Source organism: Mastomys coucha, unplaced genomic scaffold, assembly GCF_008632895.1.
Source record: "Mastomys coucha isolate ucsf_1 unplaced genomic scaffold, UCSF_Mcou_1 pScaffold22, whole genome shotgun sequence".
Lineage (NCBI taxonomy): Eukaryota > Metazoa > Chordata > Mammalia > Rodentia > Muridae > Mastomys > Mastomys coucha.
Window position 1 is genome coordinate 2,486,270 of NW_022196905.1, and position 21,081 is coordinate 2,507,350.

Below are 21,081 nucleotides of genomic sequence, written 5' to 3' on the forward strand. Positions count from 1 at the left end.
ACAGGCAAGGGGTAGGGACAGCTCTCCAAAGTGCTTCAGGCAGTAGTCCAAACCAGGGATATCTGCATGGCCTTTGGTGGTAACACTGGCCTGGGACATCAACACAGACCATGGATGCCATAGGACCAGAATGCCAGAAATGTCCCCCTAACCCCACCCAAACAAGGTTAAGTTGACCCCAAGAGTGTGAGTGTGGGAGAATTGACCCTGAAACTTTTCTACTATGTGTCACTACAGCCAAGGGAAAGAAATGCCCTCCCTCATCCTGACCCACTGCCATCTCCAAAAGGTGGGAGAACTGGCCCTGGGATCATGAGAGTGGGAGAGCTGTCCCCATCCTCATTAGCTCCAACACTTAGAAGAGAGACCTGCACCTTCCTTTGGAAGCAGAGTAGAGCTGGCTTTGGCTGTGGGGATTGCTAGTGAACTGGCCAGAGGATGTAAAGGTCAGATCCAGGGCTTTGAATTGGCTCACCTCAAAATCTACCTTATCAATGAACTGCTAGAGTACACAAAAGGTCTGGTCCTACAGATCCAAAACTACAGGATCTTCATGACACAGGGCAACAACAGAATATCTGAGAATATTGATAGTGTAGTAGACATCAAGAGTCCTAGAATCAGACCAACAAGTCATCGCAATGAACATTTGCAAGCAGAGAATTGTGGACAAAAGAGAGTACGGTAGGACACCCTGACATACTACAGCTTCCACAAGATTTTTTTTTTCTATTGGAGGGGTGGTTGCAAGGGTGGATACAGGGTGGGCATGAGAGAAAAGGGAGATGAGTGGGACTGGAGTGCATGATGTGAAATTCACAAAGAACCAATAAAAAGTTAAAGAATTATTTAAGGGTCTCATGTTTAGTGTGAGACATTTCACATTTTGTATCCTTTGAACAATGAAATGCTCAGTCCCCACTAGAGGGTGCATGTGTGTTGTTTAATTCACCCCTGTAGGCTTTTGGACTTTGTAACTCAAATGAATTTTTTATTCTTTATATTGATAGGTGAATTTAATTAGATAATTTGACACCAATGTGACCCAAACAGTTACAGTCTTGTTTCCTTTCAGGTTAGTAGTAATTAGGGGGCTGGTGAGTTATCTCATAAGGGTGCTAACTGCTAATCCTGCTAGCCTGGAATCCACAGGGTTGCAAAAGAGAACTTTCTTCCACAAGGTGTCCTCTGAAATCTATATGCATGTCCTCACACATGATAAGCAAATAACTGTAAAAAATTTAAAAAGTAATCAGCAACTTCAAAGAGAAAGAGACACATTCAAACTTCTACTACTCCCAAATCAATTATTTTGTTTTTGAGTAAATAACTCCAGCCCTAATAATTGCAGATTGAGGTATATGTTTTCTGTCTCTCATTTACCTATTCTAGGATCAGGTTATGCATGGGGTGAGGGTATAGAATGAGGGGATCTCTCAATTTGAGAGCCGTGGATTTAGGTGCCTACGCTTTTGACTTGTGTCAGAGCATCTTAAAAACTCCCAAAGCATGGTATTCTACCGGCAGCATCTGGGCTCCTGGGAATTTGTCAGATGTAAGTAAGTGTGTGGGCTTGGCCCCTGGCCTGATGAAGTAGAAGTTCTGGGCACAGGGTCTACAAGTCCATATGTTAACAATTTTGCTGAATGTTTCTGGCTATATTTCAACTGGGGAATCACCAAGCTAGTCATTTGGCTTTCAAAAGATATTCAGAACCAAGGCTTTATTTATTACTAAGAATTAAAAAATAAAATTGTGTGTGTGTGTGTAAATGCACTAGCGAGTGAAGGTGCTTGAGGAGTGTAAGGAGGACTTCTCTTTCCTGGGGCTAGAGGTAACAGGCAGTTGTGAGCAGCATATGGATACCAGGAGCCAAATGTGAGTCCTTCCCAAGAGCAGAACATGCTCTTAGCTCTTGAGAATCCCCATTTGTTTATCACTAAATTTTCGAAAGATTTTTTAATTATTTTATTTTATATGCATGACTGTTTTGTCTGAATGAATGTATGTGTGCCACATACATGCCTGATGCCTATGGAGGGCAGAAGAGGGCAGTGGATCTCTAGGAACTGGTGCCAGAAATGGTTAAAAGCCAACATGTAGATGCTGCGAATTGAAGTCAGGTCCTGTACACAGGGAATAAACGCCCTAAATCACTGACCCATCTTTCTAGCCCTCACTCCTTATCACTTAGTAATTAATTTATTGATCAGAAACAGAATTTCTCCAGGCTAAGTTTCATACACTTATGCAAATGCAAGTCAGGGGTAGGGTACTTCATGGAGAAAAACATAAAATGTATGTAATAAAAAATATTTAAATGGCTTCATGTTTTTGGTTAGCATGGACTATTTATATGTCTTAATGAGACACAGTATGATATTCCAATATATGAATGCAGCATGTACTGGCTAAATCTGTGTAATTAGCATTTCATACTTTTCATTTCTTTATGTTTGGATGCTCACATCCTACTCTTCATGAGTTCCATAAAATATGTAATAATTCACTGTGAACTACAGTAACCGCAGAAGTTTTTTGGTCTTTCTGTGTTTTGGTATCTCCATGCACAACCTCTTCTACTTGCCATAAGCTTCTACAAGAAACTTTTTTCTCATAAGTCATAGAAAAATTGTCAACCCAAAGGAAACTTTGGAGATAGTTTGCAGGCAGCAGATAGATTCCAGGACAGTCAGAGTGTAGGTGTGAAGTACAGATGGATAGGCAGCAGATAGATACCAGGACAGTCAGGGTGTAGGTGTGAAGTACAGATGGATAGGCAGCAGATAGATACTAGGACAGTCAGGGTGTAGGTGTGAAGTACAGATGGATAGGCAGCAGATAGATACCAGGACAGTCAGAGTGTAGGTGTGAAGTACAGATGGATAGGCAGCAGATAGATACCAGGACAGTCAGAGTGTAGGTGTGAAGTACAGATGGATAGGCAGGAGTCAGAATCTGGTGCCAGCCAGTTGACCTGCTTCAACTTGTGTGGTGTTGGGCAACTTACTCTTCTTTGATGTAGCGCAATTTTCTTCTAAGAAAAATAAAGACATTTATTTATTTTGTGTGAGTGTGGGTATTTGCTACTGTGGTGGCTTGAATGCTTGGCCCATGGGAAGTAGCACTATTAGGAGGTGTGGCCTTATGGAAGGAGCTGTAGCCTTATTAGAGGAGGTGTGCCATTGTGGAGGCAGGGCTTTGAGGTTTCATATATATGTTAGAGACTGGCCAGTGTGATGCAGACTGCCCTCCTGGCTGCCTACAGAAGAAAGTCTCCTCCAGGCTGCCTTTGGATCAAGATTTAGAACTCTGGGCTCCTCCAGCACAATGTCTGCCTGCACTCTGCCTTGCTTCCCATTATGGCAACAATGGATCAAACTTAAAAAAGTTGTAAGTCAGCTCCAATTAAATGTTTTCTTTTATAACTGTTGCCTTGGTCATGGCATCTCTTCACAGAAATAAAACCCTAACTAAGACAGCCACACTGTGGGTGTGAACTCCAGAAGACAAGTTGTGGGAGCTGGCTTTTTTCCTTCCACCACGTGGATTGAACTCATGCTGTCATGATCATTTCATTAGATGCTAAAAAAGCATTTGACAAAATTCAACATTCGTTCACGTTAAAAGTCTTGGAAAGATCAGGAGTTTATGGCCCATACCTAATCATAGTAAAAGCAATGTACAGTAAACCAGTAGCCAACAGCAAACTAAATGGAAAGAAACTTGAAGCAATCCCACTAAACTCAGGGATTAGACAGGCTGCTCTTTCCCTATCTATTCAATATGGTATTTGAAGTTCTAGCTAGAGCAATTAGACAACAAAAGGAGATCAAAGGGATACAAATTGGAAAGGAAGAAATCAAAATATCACTGCTTGCTGATGATATGATAGTATACTTAAGTGACCTCAAAAATTCTACCTGAGAACTCTTACATGTAGAAGAATGTAAAGTGATCCATATTTATCTCCTTGTACAAAGCTCAAGTCCAAGTGGATCAAGGACTCCTCATAAAACCGGATACACTGAAACTAATAGAAAAGAAAGTGAGGAAGACCATTGAGCACATGGGCACAGGGGAAAATGTCCTGAACAGAACACCAATAGCTTATGCTCTAAGATCAAAAATTGACAAATTGGACCTCATAAAATTGCAAAGCTTCTGTAAGGCAAAGGACACTGCCAATAGGACAAAATGGCAACCAACAGATTGGGAAAAGATCTTTACCAATCCTACATTCGATAGAGGGCTAATATCCAATATATACAAAGAACTCAAGAATTTAGACTCTAGAGAACCAAATAACCCTATTAAAAATGGGATACAGAGCTAAAGAGAGAATTCACAACTAAGGAAACCTGAATGGCAAGGAAGCACCTAAAGAAATGTTCAACATCCTTAATTATCAGGGAAATGCAAATCAAAACAACTCTGAGATTCCACCTCACACCAGTCAGAATGTCTAAGCTCAAAAAACTCAAGTGATAGCAGATGCTGGTGAGGATGTGGAGAAAGAGGAACACTCCTCTATTGCTGGTGGGATTGTAAGCTGGTACAACCACTCTGGAAGTCAGTCTGGAATTGGAAATAGTACTACTGGAGGACCCAGTTATACCACTCCTGGGCATATACCCAAAAGATGCTCCAACATGTAATAAAGACACATGCTCCACTACGTTCATAGCAGCCCAATTTATAATAGCCAGAAGCTGGAAACAACCCAGATGTTCCTCAACAGAGGAATGGATACAGAAAATGTGATACATTTACACAATGGAATACTACTTAGCTATTAAAAACAATGACTTCATGAAATTTGCAGGCAAATTGATGAAACTTGAAAATATCATCCTAAGTGAGGTAACTCAGTCACAACAGAGGACACATGGTTTGCACTCACTGACAAGAGGATATTAGCTCAAAAGTTTGGAATACCCAAGATTCAATTTACAGACCATATGAAGCCCAAGAAGAAGGAAGACCAAAGTGTGGATGCTTCAGAATAGAAGGGGGAACAAAATACTCACAGGTGAAAATATGGAGACAGAGTGTGGAGCAGAGACTGAATGGAAGGCCATCCAGAGACTGTCCCACCTGGGGATCCATCCCATACAGTCACCAAACCTGGATGCTATTGTGGATGCCAAGAAGTGCTTGCTGATGGGAGCCTGATATGGCTGTCTCCTGAGAGGCCTTGCCAGAGCCTGACAAATACAGAGGTAGATGCTTGCAGCCAACCATTGGACTGAGCACAAGGTCCCTGATGGAGGAGTTGGAGAAGGTACTGAAGGAGCTGAGGGTGTTTGCAGCCACATGGAGGAAGCAACAGTGTCAACTGGCCATACCCCATCCCCAAAGCTCCTGGGGACTGGACCACCAACCAAAGAGTACACATGGAGGGACCTATTGCTTTGACCACATATGTGGCAGAGAATGGCCTTTTTGGACATCATTGGGAGGAGAGTGTGAATTTATGTCTTGGGCCTGAGGGTGTTCAATGCCCCAGTGTAGGGGAATGCCTGGCAGGAGGATGTAAGTGGGTGACTGGGTGGGAGAGCACTCTCATAGAGGCAGGGGGAAGAGGGTAGGATAGGGGGTTCCCAAAAGGGAGACGTGGAAAGGGAAAAATATTTGAAATGTAAATAAATAAATTATCCAATATAAAAAAGTACTATGCCTTCTGGAGATAGTAGCTGAACACAGAATAACAAAATACAATAAAACTAGGCACAAACCCTCATATCAAGGCTGGGTGAGGCAACCCAGTAAGAAGAAAAGGGTCCCAAGAGCAGGTAAAAGAAACAGTCACCCCCATTCCCACTGTTAGGAGTCACACAAAAAACACCAAGCTAAAAACCATAGCATATATGCAGAGGACCTAGTGCAGACCCATGCAGGCTCTGTGAATTTTGTGTAGGGTGATAAATATGGTTTTATTTGCATTCTTCTACATGCAGACATCCAGTTAGACCATCACCATTTGTTGAAGATGCTTTCTTTTTTTGCATTGTACATTTCTCACTTCTTTATTACAAAAAGTGTCCATAGATGTGTGAATTTATGTCTGGGACTTTGATTCAATTCCATTGATCAATGTTTCTATTTTTATGGCAATAGCATGGCTATTAGAAACTCTACTAGGTCTGGAGGATCCACTTCTAAACTAACTTAGTGTCTCTGGTGAAACCTTCAGTTTTTTGTTATACAGGCCTCCCCATACCACTTCTCATGGCAAAGCCCTGATTTCTCCCAAAGCAAGGATGAGAGAGAGATAGAGAAGACAGATAGACTGTAGAGGTGTTGGATAGATTGTATGCTACTACTTATTTCCCCTTCTTTTTAAAAATGTATTTTCTATGTTATTGACCATACAGATTAATCTTGTCAATTCTGTCTTAGTTAGAGTTTTACTGCTGTGAACAGATACTATGACCAATCCAAGGCTTATAAAGGACAACATTTAACTGGGGCTGGCTTACAGGTTCAGAGGTTCAATCTATTGTCATCAAGGAACATGGCAGCATCCAGGTAGACATGATGAAGGAGGAGGTGAGAGTTCTACTTTTTCATCTGAAGGCTGCTAGCAGAATACTGGCTTCCAGGCAGCTAAGATGAGGGTCTTAAAGCTCATACCCATGGTGACACACCTATTTCAACAGGGCCACACCTTCTAATAGTGCCACTCCCTGGGCTGAGCATATACAAACCATAACAATTTATCTATCTATCTATCTATCTATCTATCTATCTATCTATCTATCTATCTATCTATCTATCCATTTGTCTGTCTATCTATTTATCTATCTATCTGCAATTGAGCCTGGAATCGTTGAAAACCATTTTGGAGGCCAGATACTATTTCTGGCTCATATAATTCCTTACTTTTGTCTAAAAAGATAGTGGCTTCAATTAGTCAATGAGTGAAGTATTTCAGACTTTCTCTGAGAATGCAATGTCTAAGTCATAGTGGCTGGAAGAATAGCAAATACTAGTGGCTGTGGCTGAAGTTACTGAGTCAATGTGTATTTAAAAGGGTATAGACTAACAAGGACTGACACAGACAACAAATATTTCTAAAAGTAGAACATGAATTACTGTCACTCAAACGTCATGGTGATCTACAGAATTGGTGGATCTTATGTTGGGCCTTCTGAAGTCTATATTGGGCTACTTAGCACCAATTGTATATAGTCTCCTTACTATCAAAACACTTCATATGTATTTACAGTCTCCTTATAAAGGAAGATGATCCAAAAATCAAATTCAAGCTCAGATTCAGGATTCCTAGGCCTCGAACTTCCCCATAATCTGTTCTGGACACAACTTTTTTTTTTCAGTCTTATGATATTAGAAATACACTCCTAACATAGCTTGTAAGTAATTTTGAACAGCAGCAGCAACAACAGCAGCATCAGCAGCAACAACAGCAGCAGCAGCAACAACAACAGCAGCAGCAGCAGCAACAACAACAACAACAAAAACTAGTTAAATTCTCATTGGAAAAGGACTGGAATAAGTATATCTTTTTTTCTCGTCCACAACTTATATCTTATAAATCTGGGCATGAATTTTGAGTTCTTTGTGTCTTGTCTGGAAAAGAAAATCTGGTATAAGGGACAGAAAATGAGATTGTAGCCATTAATTGACAGCAGATTGTGGAGAGCCTTCTGGAACTAGCCTGCAGCTAGTGGAGAAAGAAAGATCATTGGAGGTTTTCGTGTAGGAGAGTGACATGATCAAACTCTCTTTGGAAAACTCAATTTGGAGGCAGGGTAAATCCATAATTCCCTTAAAAATGCCCTGGAATAACTTTCCTCAAATAAACTTAAAGTGATGCTTGAAAGAGAAATTCTAACAGACTCCACAGTGAAGGGCTGTGTCTAATATGGGTTTGCTGCTTTCCAATAGGTAATTTTAAGTTGTTTCTAGGCACCTATGTGGAACAACCAGTAGCTCATTGTGAGTCAGTCTCCTGTCATTCATTCTAAAAGAGGACTGGTAAGATTTTTAGGGTCTTTTGAAAAGGTCTGCAATAGAAGTCAGAGTTGGTAAGTAGAGACAAACAGACTATGTTTAAGTAGAAGAAAGAAATCATCAGAGAAAACATTTTTTCTTTTGGTAACTATAACTCTTTTTTGACTTGAGCTTAGTGGGGGAAATAACCCAATAATTGCTTGTTTTATTCTATATACCCTGCACATTAGCTGGTTAAAAGTTTGTGTGGTTTGTAACACTTTCATGCCTTAAAAGAGAATCAGATTTCATGGGCACAGCTTCCTTGTAGAATACAGACAAGGGGATTTCCCAGCAGGCATTGAGTGCATGGACACTGACAGTCTCTCTACTCCTTCTGTGATGCTTCCTGGCCCTTAGATATGTGGGCTGTGCTGTAGGTGTAGCAGTTGGTGCTGGGTGTCCCATCGTCAGTTGTTTTGTGAATGTTGATCAGTTGTGGATGTGGTGGTCCGTTTATGCTTGACCTGGGGAGTGGCACTATTAGGAGGTGTGGCCTTGGAGTACATGTAGCCTTGTTGGAGGAAAGGAAATGTGTCACTATATGGGTGGCTTTGAGATCTTATGCTTAAGTTCTGTCTAGTGCCTAAGAGAACTTTCCTTACTTTTGGATCAAGATGTAGAACTCTCAACTCCTTCTAGAGCACCATGTCTGCCTGGATGGTGCCATGCTTCATGCCATTGATGATAGTAGACTGAACCTCTGAAACTTTAAGCCAGCCCCAGTTAAATGGTTTCCTTTATAAGAGTTGCCTTGGTCATGGTGTCAGTTCACAGCAATAAAACCCAACCAAGACAGTGGATTTCTATGATAGTCTTCATCTGCTGCAGAAGGAAAATTCTCTGATGAGGGATGAGAACTACACTTATTTATGGGAATAAGGCCAAGTATTTAGAATGCAGCTAGAAATCAGACTGGTTTAATCAGCAGTAGCTAAATATGCTTCTAGATTCTATGAGGTCCTAACCACAAGTAGGTATACAGTGGTAGGAATGAATTTTCATCTTCTGAGTAGTCCTTTAGTTCAGTTCGGTAGATATTAGTTATCCCCAAGATATAAGTGCCACTATCGCATGCTTAAAGATGTCATGTGACATTCATTGTTGTGGTTCACAGGCTTTACAGCTGAGTTGGATTATTGGTTTCTTTTCTCCATTGGCAACTTGCATAGCCCCTGTAGACACTATGAGGGCTCATCCTTAAGGAGGAGGCTTCTAGGTTGTTCCAGCTCCATTCTCCCAAGTGCTATGTCAGTAGTGTGTTTTGGCATAATGACAATACCAGTAGACATGCCATTGTGTATGAGGGGAATTCCCAAGTCCCTACTTCTGGATGAAGAGCTACAGGAAATTAATGACTGAAAAAGATATATATGTAGAGAGAGAGAGAGAGCTCTGATAGGTTATCCAATCCCTAGTGGTCAACCCTCATCACATATACAAATGAGCAACTCTAATGGACTCAGCAGTTTGCATTTATAGATATAAATGCATTTATATATAAATACATATACAATAGTAATAAAAAGATTTCGTGAATTTGAGAGAAAGTTGGGGCCACAGGATCTGGGTATGGAAAAATATAAATATAGTACTCACATATAAAATTCTTTTAAAAGGTAGAAAATATTTTTTAAAAAGATGAGGTAGTAGGATAAGTGGTTCTGTGAGCATCTAGCAATATTTTCTATTGTGAGGAGCTTTTTCTTGGTTTACAGTACAATGAAATATCATCTTCATAGTGAGAAGAGTTACATTATTTCTTCTCAGAGGCCTGGAAGGTATTTACCATAGAACATGTTGGAAAAGCTGATTATCCCTATTTGACATTTCAGATACTGAGATCAATCTGCATTTTGCTTACCCCTGAGAAATACTGTGGAGATAGCAATTAGAGTAAATTTGTGCTATTGCTTTAGTATATGTGCTTGACCATGGAGTGAGTGAAATGTATAAAAGAAAACTTTTTTTTTTTTGAAGTAGATTCATCACTGGCTTTTCCTGCCAAATGCAGAATTAGATAGTGGAAAAATTCTATTTATTTGGAGTTTGTGAATCTGCCAGCAAACTGTTGGGAAAAATAAAGACAAGCCAAAGGAGGACTTGGGTTATGGGATGAATCAGAGACAACATATGGCTGTACTTTTAAAGAGAGAATATAATTTTCCCTATTCTTTCTTCCTGGTTTCAGGGCCTTTACTGACTGATTTGCAGTACACGTTTCTATTGTTCCAAAGAATAGCAACAAAGTGGGAAACATTGAACATTGCAGTGTTGAAGTCATCCTTAAGAATCAGGAAATTAAAAATATCATGTTTCCACAGTAACACTATTTTAGTCAATTTCCACATGTTTCTGAGCCATTAGTTTACTCTTATGATGCAGAAAGAACATAATATTTACTCTATGTTGCAGTTAAGTTAATCTTACAATGCAAAACACATTTATATTTTCTGCATGCATATTTCAAATCCTTTCATTATGGTAGGTTTGACACTCAGCTGCTTGCACATATTGGAAAGTAAAAAATGTATCCATTCTTTTTTTAATTTTTAATTTTAATTTTTTATTAATCTAATAAATTTATTTTAAAAGATACAGGTTAGTATTAACATATTTTTAAGTAATCTAAATAATTTATAATAGTTAAATGCCTCTTAAATATACATGGTATCATCTGAAGGGAAATGTAATTTACACTTAACCAGTTTTTAAAATCTATTTGGAACATTAAACATGATAGAAGTAGAAAAAAATCTCTTATGAAGTCCACTATGAAAGGAAATTGTGAAAAGTTCCAGATTAGATAGAAACCATTCCATCTCCAAGGGAGAATACACAGGGTAACCGTGGCTTCATAGAATGAATTGGGTAGTGTTCCTTCTGTTTCTAGTTTGTAGAATAATTTGAAGAGTATTGGCATTAGGTCTTCTTTGAAGGTCTGATAGAATTCTGCATTAAATCCATCTCATCTGGTCCTGGGCTTTTTTGGTTGGGAGACTTTTAATGACTGCTTCTATTTCTTCATCCAGTACTCTCTGTGGTGGAAGAACTGGGTTTTGATGATGCCAAGTAGCCTTGGTTTTTGTTGCTTATGTTCTTGCCCTTACCTTTTGCCATATGGTCATCTTTGGTGTTAGCTAGTCTTTCTGTCTCTTACCAGTTCTCTCTGGGAGGAATTTTGGTATGGAGAGCTGTGATACAGGGTTGGTTCTAGGATGCAGACAGAAACTGGAAGGATCCTGTCCCAGGCTGCTCTTTGGTTCCTAAGGACTCTTTGTGGGTCCCTCTGAGCAAAAGTGGTGATCTAACCTGTGATCACAGGTGTGTCTGTACCCCTGAGAGATCACCTTTCTTCAGGCAGTATTTGGGTGTGGAGAGCTGTGGCACAGGATCAGGTCAGGGTGCAGATGGAAATTGGAAGAATTCTATCCCAGGCTGCTCCTCTGTTCCTGTGTCCCTAGGGCTATGGGTGGGTCACTCAGAGCAGAAGTGGTGGTCTTACCTGTGCTTATAGGCTTGTCAGCACTCCTGGTGACCCGCTCTCTCCAGTTGGAATTAGGGTAAGGAGCGCTATGTCACAGGATCAGCTCCAGGTGCAGATGGAAACTGGAAGGCATAGCCATTCTTAAAATTGACTACAAATAAGAAATCACAAACATACAACAACTTATAAAAACTATAACATATAAAGCTGGATTGGAATTTGAAAAATTGCACTGAGTGTCTGCTGATGGTTTTATCCTTAATTGTCTTCTGGGTACTTCTAATTTAACCAAAGTTTTTGGAGAGCCATGCTTCATGTCATACATTCTTGATGGCTGTCTAGAATTCATGCCTAGTCCTTTTGTTACTTACTAAGTTTACAACAACTGCTGTACTTCTAGTGACTAACTTTTCACCAGATCTTTCCCTTTATAACTTTACAGGACTTGTCACTGAGATGATAATCCACAGCAAGGTCACACTTGCTCCCTCCTTCTCTGGCACAAAAGCCGAACTCATCTTCATGATCGGTTCTCATATCCACTTGAGCCTCCCAATGTGCATGCCAGATTTGCTTCTTCCTAGAATGACAAAATGGTACATGTCATATTTTGGAGGCCACCCATAATTATCACATGGATTTTCAGCTGTTAAACAACATTGCAAGCCTGGGGTAAACCCCATTGGGTCATAGTGCATAATTCCTTTTAAATATTTCTGGACTTGTTTTTCTAGGGTTTTGTTGAGTTTTTTTCTCACATGCATTCATAAATGATATTGGTCGGCAGTTTTCTTGTGATGTTTATGAATAGTATGGTATATTTTACTATACTCTCAGTTTATTCAAATATATAAAAACAAATTTAATAAACTAGGCCAAACACACTTTTTGGTATTGTGAATGTTAATGTAAATCACTTAGTTGACTTTAAAATAAAAACTTTTTGCCTGTCAAAGCTATCAGGAGTAGTAAGAGATTGAGTTAAGTGTTCTTGAGTTAAGAGGTGCTTATTGAAGTCCATTAGGCTTGTAAAGGAATGTTTTAATGAGTAATGAATGGTAGTAGTTAGAGTAACAAAAGGTCATCCAGTGTGTGAGAACACTTGAATGTGACCCCAAGCCCTGCCTTTTTCCTACTGAGTGGTATCTGAAATGCAGCTAATTGCTCGTCACTTCAAATATTAAATTAAGAATATATGTGAACTGTTCCTGGCACTTGCTAATTACTAGATACTTTAGTGACTATTAACTATTATTTCAATCATGATTTCCTTTTAATATGCAATAATTTAATTTAATTATCATACCTATCCCATCAAAGTGGTTAACACCACCTCCATTTTCATAAGAAACACACTGGGGACTATAGAGGAGCTGCTTGCGGTCACTGATGGATTGAGCAGTGGAAGCAGTCGTGTCTAGGACACACTTGGCTGCCAAGCCAGCATTCCTGTACCTTACATAGCCTTTCCCTGACTTTAGGGAATTCTCACCTAGCGTTTCCAGGAATCCTTGTCCAATAGCCAGCTTAAATCATTCAGCTTCCAGAAGGATCTTTCAGAGCCACATCCCTCCAAAGTCACTTTGAAAAATGAGACAGAAGTATAATCAACTGTGTTTGAATGCCTTTTCCCCCTTAGTCTAGAGAAGAAACATGCCTGTTCATGATGGCAGCTTAAAGTCAAAACATTCCAATCATTTTATTGTACATTTATTAAGTGAGTTCATTGTTCAGTGGAGGGAAAGCACAATTTGTATATAGTAGCTATTTTTTCTAGATATTTTCTTCAACGTTAAAAACCTCCCATAAGGAACTCCCACTTTTGCAGTGTATTTGGACCCCCCCCCTTTTTACCCTTAACTTTATCTCTTGTTCCACCACCGTTTTCCAGGGAAAGATAGAAATTACATATGAAAATTTGCTTTTCTGGACTTCTCTTTACAGTTAAAAAGCTCAGTTAAGGGTGCTTCTTGTCTGCAGGGACCTTCTTTATGCTCCCTATTTAAGTTCTTCTTTGATCAAGATTTTGCATTACACTATTAGTTTCAGTGTATCTGGTTTTATGTGAAGGTCCTTGATCCACTTTGACTTGAGCATTGTACAAGGAGATAAGAATGGATCAATTTACATTATTTTACATGCTGACCTCCAGTTGAACCAGCACCATTTATTAAAAATGCTCCCCCCCCCAATGAATGCTTTTAGCTCCTTTGTCAAAGATCAAGTGACCATAGGTGTGTGGGTTCATTTCTGGGTCTTCAATTCTATTCCATTGATCTACTTACCTATCTCTGTACCAATACCATGCAGTTTATCACTATTGCTCTGTAATACAACTTGAGGCCAGGGATGGTGATTCCTCCAGAATTTCTTTTATTATTGAGGATAGTTTTTGCTATCCTGGGTTTTTTGTTATTCATGAGAATAAATTTCTCATGAAATTTTCATGAGGATTGCATTGAATCTGTAGATCGCTTTCAGCAAGATGGCCATTTTTACTATATTAATCCTGCCAATCCATGAGCATGGGAGACCTTTCCATCTTCTGAGGTCTTCTTCGATTTCTTTCTTCAGAGACTTGAAGTTCTTGTCATACAGATCTTTCACTTGTTTGGTTAGAGTCACACCAAGGTATTTTACATTATTTGTGACTATTGTGAAGGGTGTTGTTTCCCTAATTTCTTTCTCAGCCTGCTTATCCTTTGTATAGAAGAAGGCCACTGATTTGCTTGAGTTACTTTTATATCCAGCCACTTTGCTGAAGTTGTTTATCAGGTTTAGAAGTTCTCTGGTGGAAGTTTTGGGGTCACTTAAGTATACTATCATATTATTTGCAAATAGTGATATTTTGATTTCTTCCCTTCCAATTTGTATCCCTTTGACCTCCTTTTGTTGTCTAATTGCTCTAGCTAGAACTTCAAGTACTATATTGAATAGATAGGGATAGAGAGAGAGCAGACTTGTCTAGTCTCTGATTTTAGTAGGATTGCTTCAAGTTTCTCCATTTAGTTTAATGGTGCCTACTGGTTTGCTGTATATTGTTTTTACTATGTTTAAGTATGAGCCTTGAATTCCTGATCTTTCCAAGACTATTAACATGAAGGGATGTTGAATTTTGTCAAATGCTTTCTCAGCATCTAATGAAATTATCATGTAGTTTTTTTCTTTGAGTTTGTTTCTGTAGTGGATTATGTTGATAGATTTCCATATATTGAACCATCCCTGAATCCCTGGGATGAAGCGTACTTGATTGTGGTGAATGATCATGGGGAAGAGCCTTGAGCACATCGGCATAGGGTAAAAGTTCCTGAATAGAACACCAATGGCTTATGCTCTGAGATCAAGAATCAACAAATGTGACCTCATAAAATTGAGAAGCTTTTGTAAGGCAAAGGACACTGTAGGGCAGAGGTCTGTTCAGGCAACTTAGGATCAGTCAAGTAATAGGCCTAGAACCCTGGAGCCCCAGTGGGCAGTTTCTGCCTGCAGGGGGCAGAAGGAGTTCTGCTATAACTCCTGAGTCTTTGGCTCTTGTTTCAGTCACAACCACTCACAGCTGCTCCCACAGGAGATGTGTACTCTATCAGGTAGACAATGCCCCAAGGTCTCAGCATTCTAGCTGGACCCTACTCCCAGTCACTGACCACAGCCAGGCATGCCGCGCCCCACAGATAGCCACGCCCCACACACTATAAGGGGCAGTTTGCCCCCTCCCCTCTCTTTTGTTCTTTGCTCTTCTCTTGCCCTCTTTCCTCTCTTGCCTTCTCTCTGTCTCTCTCCTGCTCTTTGTTTTCTCTTGCTTCCTTCTTTCCTTTCTCTCTCTTTCTCCTTCTCTTCTCTGCTCCTTCCTTTCCTTCTCTCTACTTGACAGGCCTATTTTCTCTTTTCTATAATAAAATATCTCATTTATACATTGCCTCCTTTTTTAACTAAGCTCCATGCAGCCACAGGCATCAGTAGCAGACAGCTCCAGGCCCCAGCGGAGAGAAAGCTACCAGGCAGCAGGGGAGAGAGAGAGACACTATGCCCCACAGGACACCATCAATAGGACAAAATGGCAACCAACAGATTGGGAAAGGTCTATACTAATCCTACATTTGATAGAGGGCTAATATCCAATATATGCAAAGAACTTAAGAAGTTAGACTTCAGACAGTCAAATAACCCTATTAAAAATGGTGTACAGAGCTAAAAAAAGAATTTTCAACTGAGGAATACTGAATGGCCAAGAAGCATTTAAAGAAATGTTCAACATCCTTAGTCATGAGGGAATTGCAAATCAAAACAATCCTGAGATTTCACCTCACACCAATCAGAATGGCTAAGATCGAAAACTCAGGTGACAGCAGATGTTGGCAAGGATGTGGAGAAAGAGGAACACTCCTCCATTATTGGTGGGATTGCAAACTGGTACAACAACTCTGGAAATCAGTCTGGCGGTTCCTCAGAAAATTATACATAGCATTGTCTGAGGATCTAGCTATACCACTCCTGGGCATATACCCAAAAGATGCTCCAACATATAATAAGGACACATGTTTCATTATGTTTATAGCCTTATTTATAATATCCATAAGCTGGAAAGAACCCAGATGACCCTCAGCAGAGGAATGGATACAGAAAATGTGGTACATTTATACAATGGAGTACTACGCAGGTATTAAAAACAGTGACTTCATGAAATTCTTAGGCAAATGGATGGAACTAGAAAATATCATCCTGAGTGAGGTAACCCAGATACAAAAGAAAACACATGATATATACTCACTGATAAGAGAATATTAGCCTAAATGCTCAGAATACCCAAGATAAAATTCACAGATCACATGAAGTTCAAGAAGGAAGACCAAGGTGTAGATGTTTCAGTCCTTCTTAGAAGGGGAAACAAAATACCCATGGGAGGAGATACAGAGAGAAAGTGTGGAGCAGAGACTGAAAGAAAGGGCATCCAGAGACTGCCCCACATGGAGATCCATCCAATACACCATCACCAAACCCAGACACTATTGTGGATGCCAGGAAGTGCTTGCTGACAGGAGCCCAATATAAGTTGTCTCATGTCTCCTGATAGCCTTTGCCAGAGCCTGACAAATACAGAGGCAGATGTTCACAGACAACCATTGGATTGAGCATGGAGTTCCCAATGGAGTCCCCAATTGACGAGTTAGAGAAAAGACTGAAGAAGCTGAAGGGGTTTGCAACCCCATAGGAAGAAGAACAATATCAACCAACCAGACCCCCCGCCCCCAGAGCTCCCAGGGACAAAACTACTAACCAAGGAGTATACATGGAGGGAATCCTGGCTCCAGTTGTACTTAAGATATGTAGTTTAGGATGGCCTTGTTGGGCATCAATGGGAGGAGAGGCCCTTGGTCCTGTGAAGGCTCTATGCCCCAGTGTAGGGGAATTTGAGGGCAGGGAGTAGTAGTGGGAAGTTGGGTTGGGGAACACCCTCATAGAAGCAGGGGAGGGGGGCATGAGATAGGGGTCTTCGGGGGGGTGGGAAAGGGGATAACATTTGAAATGTAAATAAAGAAAATATCCAATAAAAAGTAATTAAAAAAAAGAATTTGCATTCCACCTGCCTCTGGAATAGGTTCCAACCTTTCTGTGGTTTATAAATTCCCACAGTTTTCACATAACATGAAAATTGTAGCATATCATGTGATAGCGGAAAGAAGGTCATTACCTACCTCTGAGTGCAAGATTATAAACAGGGTCAAACTTAGTTCACTACTTTTGTGCAGAAATAGGGTATGTATATGTGTGTGTGTGTGTGTGTGTGTGTGTGCATGTACACATGCATGTGCTTGCATGCATATAGCACACCTACCCCTCCCCCCTTCAGCTGTCACTCTAGGAGAAAGATGACAGGACTTTGGCTGCTGAAACATCAGGAGGGAGAAATCTAAATAGACTGAGGGGTTGAAAAGTGACAGAGTGAAGACAGGCTGCTGCTGTGCTCCTACCAAGAGACACTGGTGATCGGCCTTTCAGGTTAATTGATGCTGTGGATAAATAAAGAAGCAAATAAATAAACAAGTAAACAAATAAATAAAATCAACACTAACAAATTGTTCCTGCTAAGGAGAAGAGATTATTTACCATTTTCTTCATCCTGTTGACCCAGTGACTCTTACTAAGGGAATGTTTATAACTCTAGATCAGGAAATTAGCCTTGCCCCCACCTACTAAGAAAAATGGATCAAAACTCAGGAACAGATAGCTTCTAGAATGAGAAAACACTTTTTATTTCAAAGAAAGACAATTCTAGTATGCACTAAGTATGACACAAGGCCGCTTCCCGCCCACTGGTCAGATATGCTGTCCTGAGGGATTTCCTTGTGTTTCTGCCTCTGGCAATTTTTTATTCCTGACTATTGGAGTGGCTCTTTTGTAAGTGTCACCTCATCCAGCTGTTATGATTTTTAATTTGCAGTTGCCAGCTTCTGATCCGTTAGTTCCAAGATGCAGGGTAAAGGAGACAGAGATGTCCTGCTTCTGACTCTTAAGTTGTGATCTCTAGTCAATCTTGATTTGTTTTCAAGCCTGGCTTGTCTCACTTCCGCTCTGGAGTAGCACAGAAGAATTCTGTGTGTATTCAAACTACTATGCCTACACAAACCTCAATTATTTCTCTTTTTATTCAAGTTATTTATGCCTGCAGAAACTTCAATTTATTTCTCTTTTTTCCAAATTCCTCTTCTCCCTTCCCTTCTAGTAATAAATCACAGTTTGTGCATGCATGGATGCATGTGAAATGCTTGCCTTGAAGAGCTTTTTTTGTTTTTCAAGATAAAAACTGTGTTGGAGTTTTAAACCAAGCAGGATGTAGGGTTCTATCCTTAGGAAAAACAAGTTATTTGTCTAAAAGGCTGACCATCTGGTTTTGATCCTAATGTTAGTCCATTTGACACTTTGACTAAAAAAAGTTGTGACTTTTCATTTTAGAAATACAACTAAGGCTGGCTACTCACAATTCTGCCTCTGGTCTGGCTACCCAACTCAGAGATGAAGTGGTCTCAATTTCATGTCTCCTGCCTGGCTTGCTGCAGTACAATACAGATGAGAAGTCAAGCATATGCAGAGTTATTATCTGAAGGCATAAAGCAGGGCACAGATTTAAAGTAGCCCCGTTTCTCAAACATGGGGTGGTATGTGTTGCCATCTTCTGGAACATTCAATAGTAATAAGCTAGTGAGTTTTCCTTCGGGAATAGAACGTGTTTTAGGATAGTAAGTGTAAAGATGGAAAATGGTGGTTTTTCATTCTCAACTATCTGAAGTGTTTCATGTGACACAGTCACTCCCACATAACCATCCACAGATTTGCTTTTAGGCAGAAGCCAACATTCTGAATCTTTACTTCAACCTACAGTATATGCTAAAAATGAATATCCTTTGGCTATGGCCTGACATTAGACAGGTACAGCTGCCTTGCTTATCAGAAAAATTAGCGTGAATATAATACTCACATTTTTACTAACAGAAAGGTTTTTAGACTTATTCCTTAGCCCAAGGAAATCTTGACTATAGCAAATTTGTGGGTGTTTTAGGTGAACCTGTACTCTTGCTCTCTGTCTTATCTCTGCCTCATGCATACTAGGCTGACCTTGAACTCACTGTGTATCTGCAGTTGGCCTTGAACTCCTGATTCCTATTCCTCAGCCTCCCAAATGCCTGCAGTTGCCCTTTCCTTTGAATAGCCCAGCACCTCCCACTCATAGTCTAAGGTAGACTAGGTAGACCTTGAAGCTCTGGAGGATGTTACATGTAAATTGCCTTTGGCTTCTACCTGCCTTTTTTTTTTTTTTTAAATTAAGAAGTGTCAGTAGGAAATTCAGGTGACCATTGGAAGGTCTAAATGAAAGCTTCAGAGACAAACGTAGATTCATTATGAAGAAAGGATGAAAATGTGTAAATAAAAATCACAAAGATTGCACAATATGCCCATTTCATAATGGTACCATGGGGAGAGCCCTTGTTTCTGCTGTAGTATTCTGGGTCTTTTGGGTCCTTGAACTGGAGTTCTCTTGTCCATGCCTCTCTGTTCCTGTTCCCTATTACCTATATTACCTACCTTTTTTCTACTCTGTCCACGTAGTAAAACTTGAAGTTCTGATAGTTTAATATTTTACTTTTCTCTTTCTTATTAGATATTTTCTTTATTTACATTTCAAATTTTATTCCCTTTCCTCTTTTCCTCTCCGAAAACCCCCTCTACCCCACCCCTTCCCCCGACTCACTAATCCACTCACTCCTGCTTCCCTGTCCTGGCATTCCCCTACACTGGGGCATCGAGCCTTCACAAGGCCAGGGTAGTAACCTCCTCAATAGACTGGAGAATGTTTAGGACATTTTGGTAATCTTTATGATGTTATTCTGTATTTAGACTCATCCTTACATCCTAACATGATATATGTCTCAGCAAGATCATATCACCTAGTAATGCAGATACTTTGGGTCTGAGTGAAAGTAAAAACAAACAAACGAACAACACCAGAGACTTCTTTTGATGTGTATGTAGAGTAGATTTGGATATCTGACTTATAGACTAGGCACACTTCTTTGGAACTTTTGTGTTTAAGAAACTAAATAGTGTGTATCACATACTTGAATTCATGTAAAAACAAATTTCCATCAACTTAAAATCATTCTTTACCATTAAAATAATTTTAATTTTTTAAATTATTTACCCATGTAAATCTTAATTACATGATTTAATAATAATGAGCTATACTGGCTAACATGCTAAAGCATTTTTGGTTTGTTTACTTATTTTCAGTTGTCAAAATAAATGTAATTGGAAACAGCTGCTTTCATAGCAGCCTTGACAACCTTTCACTTTCAACTCCAAAGTGGACATGATCTCACGCTGGGGATGGAGCTCAGCAGCAGGGTACCGCCTAATATGAGCAAGACCCTGGATTCCACCACTAGCCCTGAGAAAAGAAAGACAATGGGACTGAAGGAACCCAGAGCAGACGCAGATACAGACACGTATAAACATACCCACACACCCACACATTTTCTCTCTTTCACGAAGACACACAGACACACACACACACACACACACACACACACACACACTTTCTCTTTCACAGACAGACAGATACACAGACACCCATAGACACATACACATTCTCTCTGTGTTATACACAAACACATGTATGAATGTATGTATGTATGTATGTATGTATGTATGTATATATGTATGTGTTTCCAGATTGCAGTTAGATTAGAAGACAATTAAAAAGCAGAAAATAGTTATTTTAAACATGGTACCACAGTTGTATAGAAAGATGCTTTCCCTCATTATATATTGGTTTGCTTCATTTGGCTATTTAACATACATGGACAATTCTAGTATTCTGATTTAGTTGAAATGTGATAGGAGGGTCATGAACTTTTCTGTAATTTTAATCTCTTCAAGCTTTACTTAAACTTTTCATTTTCAAAACAGCTTAATAATAATGATTTCTTGCTAGCAGGAGATTTAGTTTTCCTAGACTTTGGTAACTTTTTTGAGAAAATAAACATATTAATTTAAACATTTTAAAATTAATTTATTTTGCTCAA

At 39.7% G+C, this 21,081-nt stretch overlaps 1 non-coding gene across 1 annotated transcript; it reads left to right on the forward strand.

The window, feature by feature from the left end:
• Positions 1-19,909: 19,909 nt before the first annotated feature.
• LOC116071726 lies at positions 19,910-19,975 on the forward strand. Its single transcript, XR_004111102.1, has one exon. It is a non-coding gene; the product is annotated as a small nucleolar RNA SNORD56 (small nucleolar RNA).
• Positions 19,976-21,081: the final 1,106 nt, after the last annotated feature.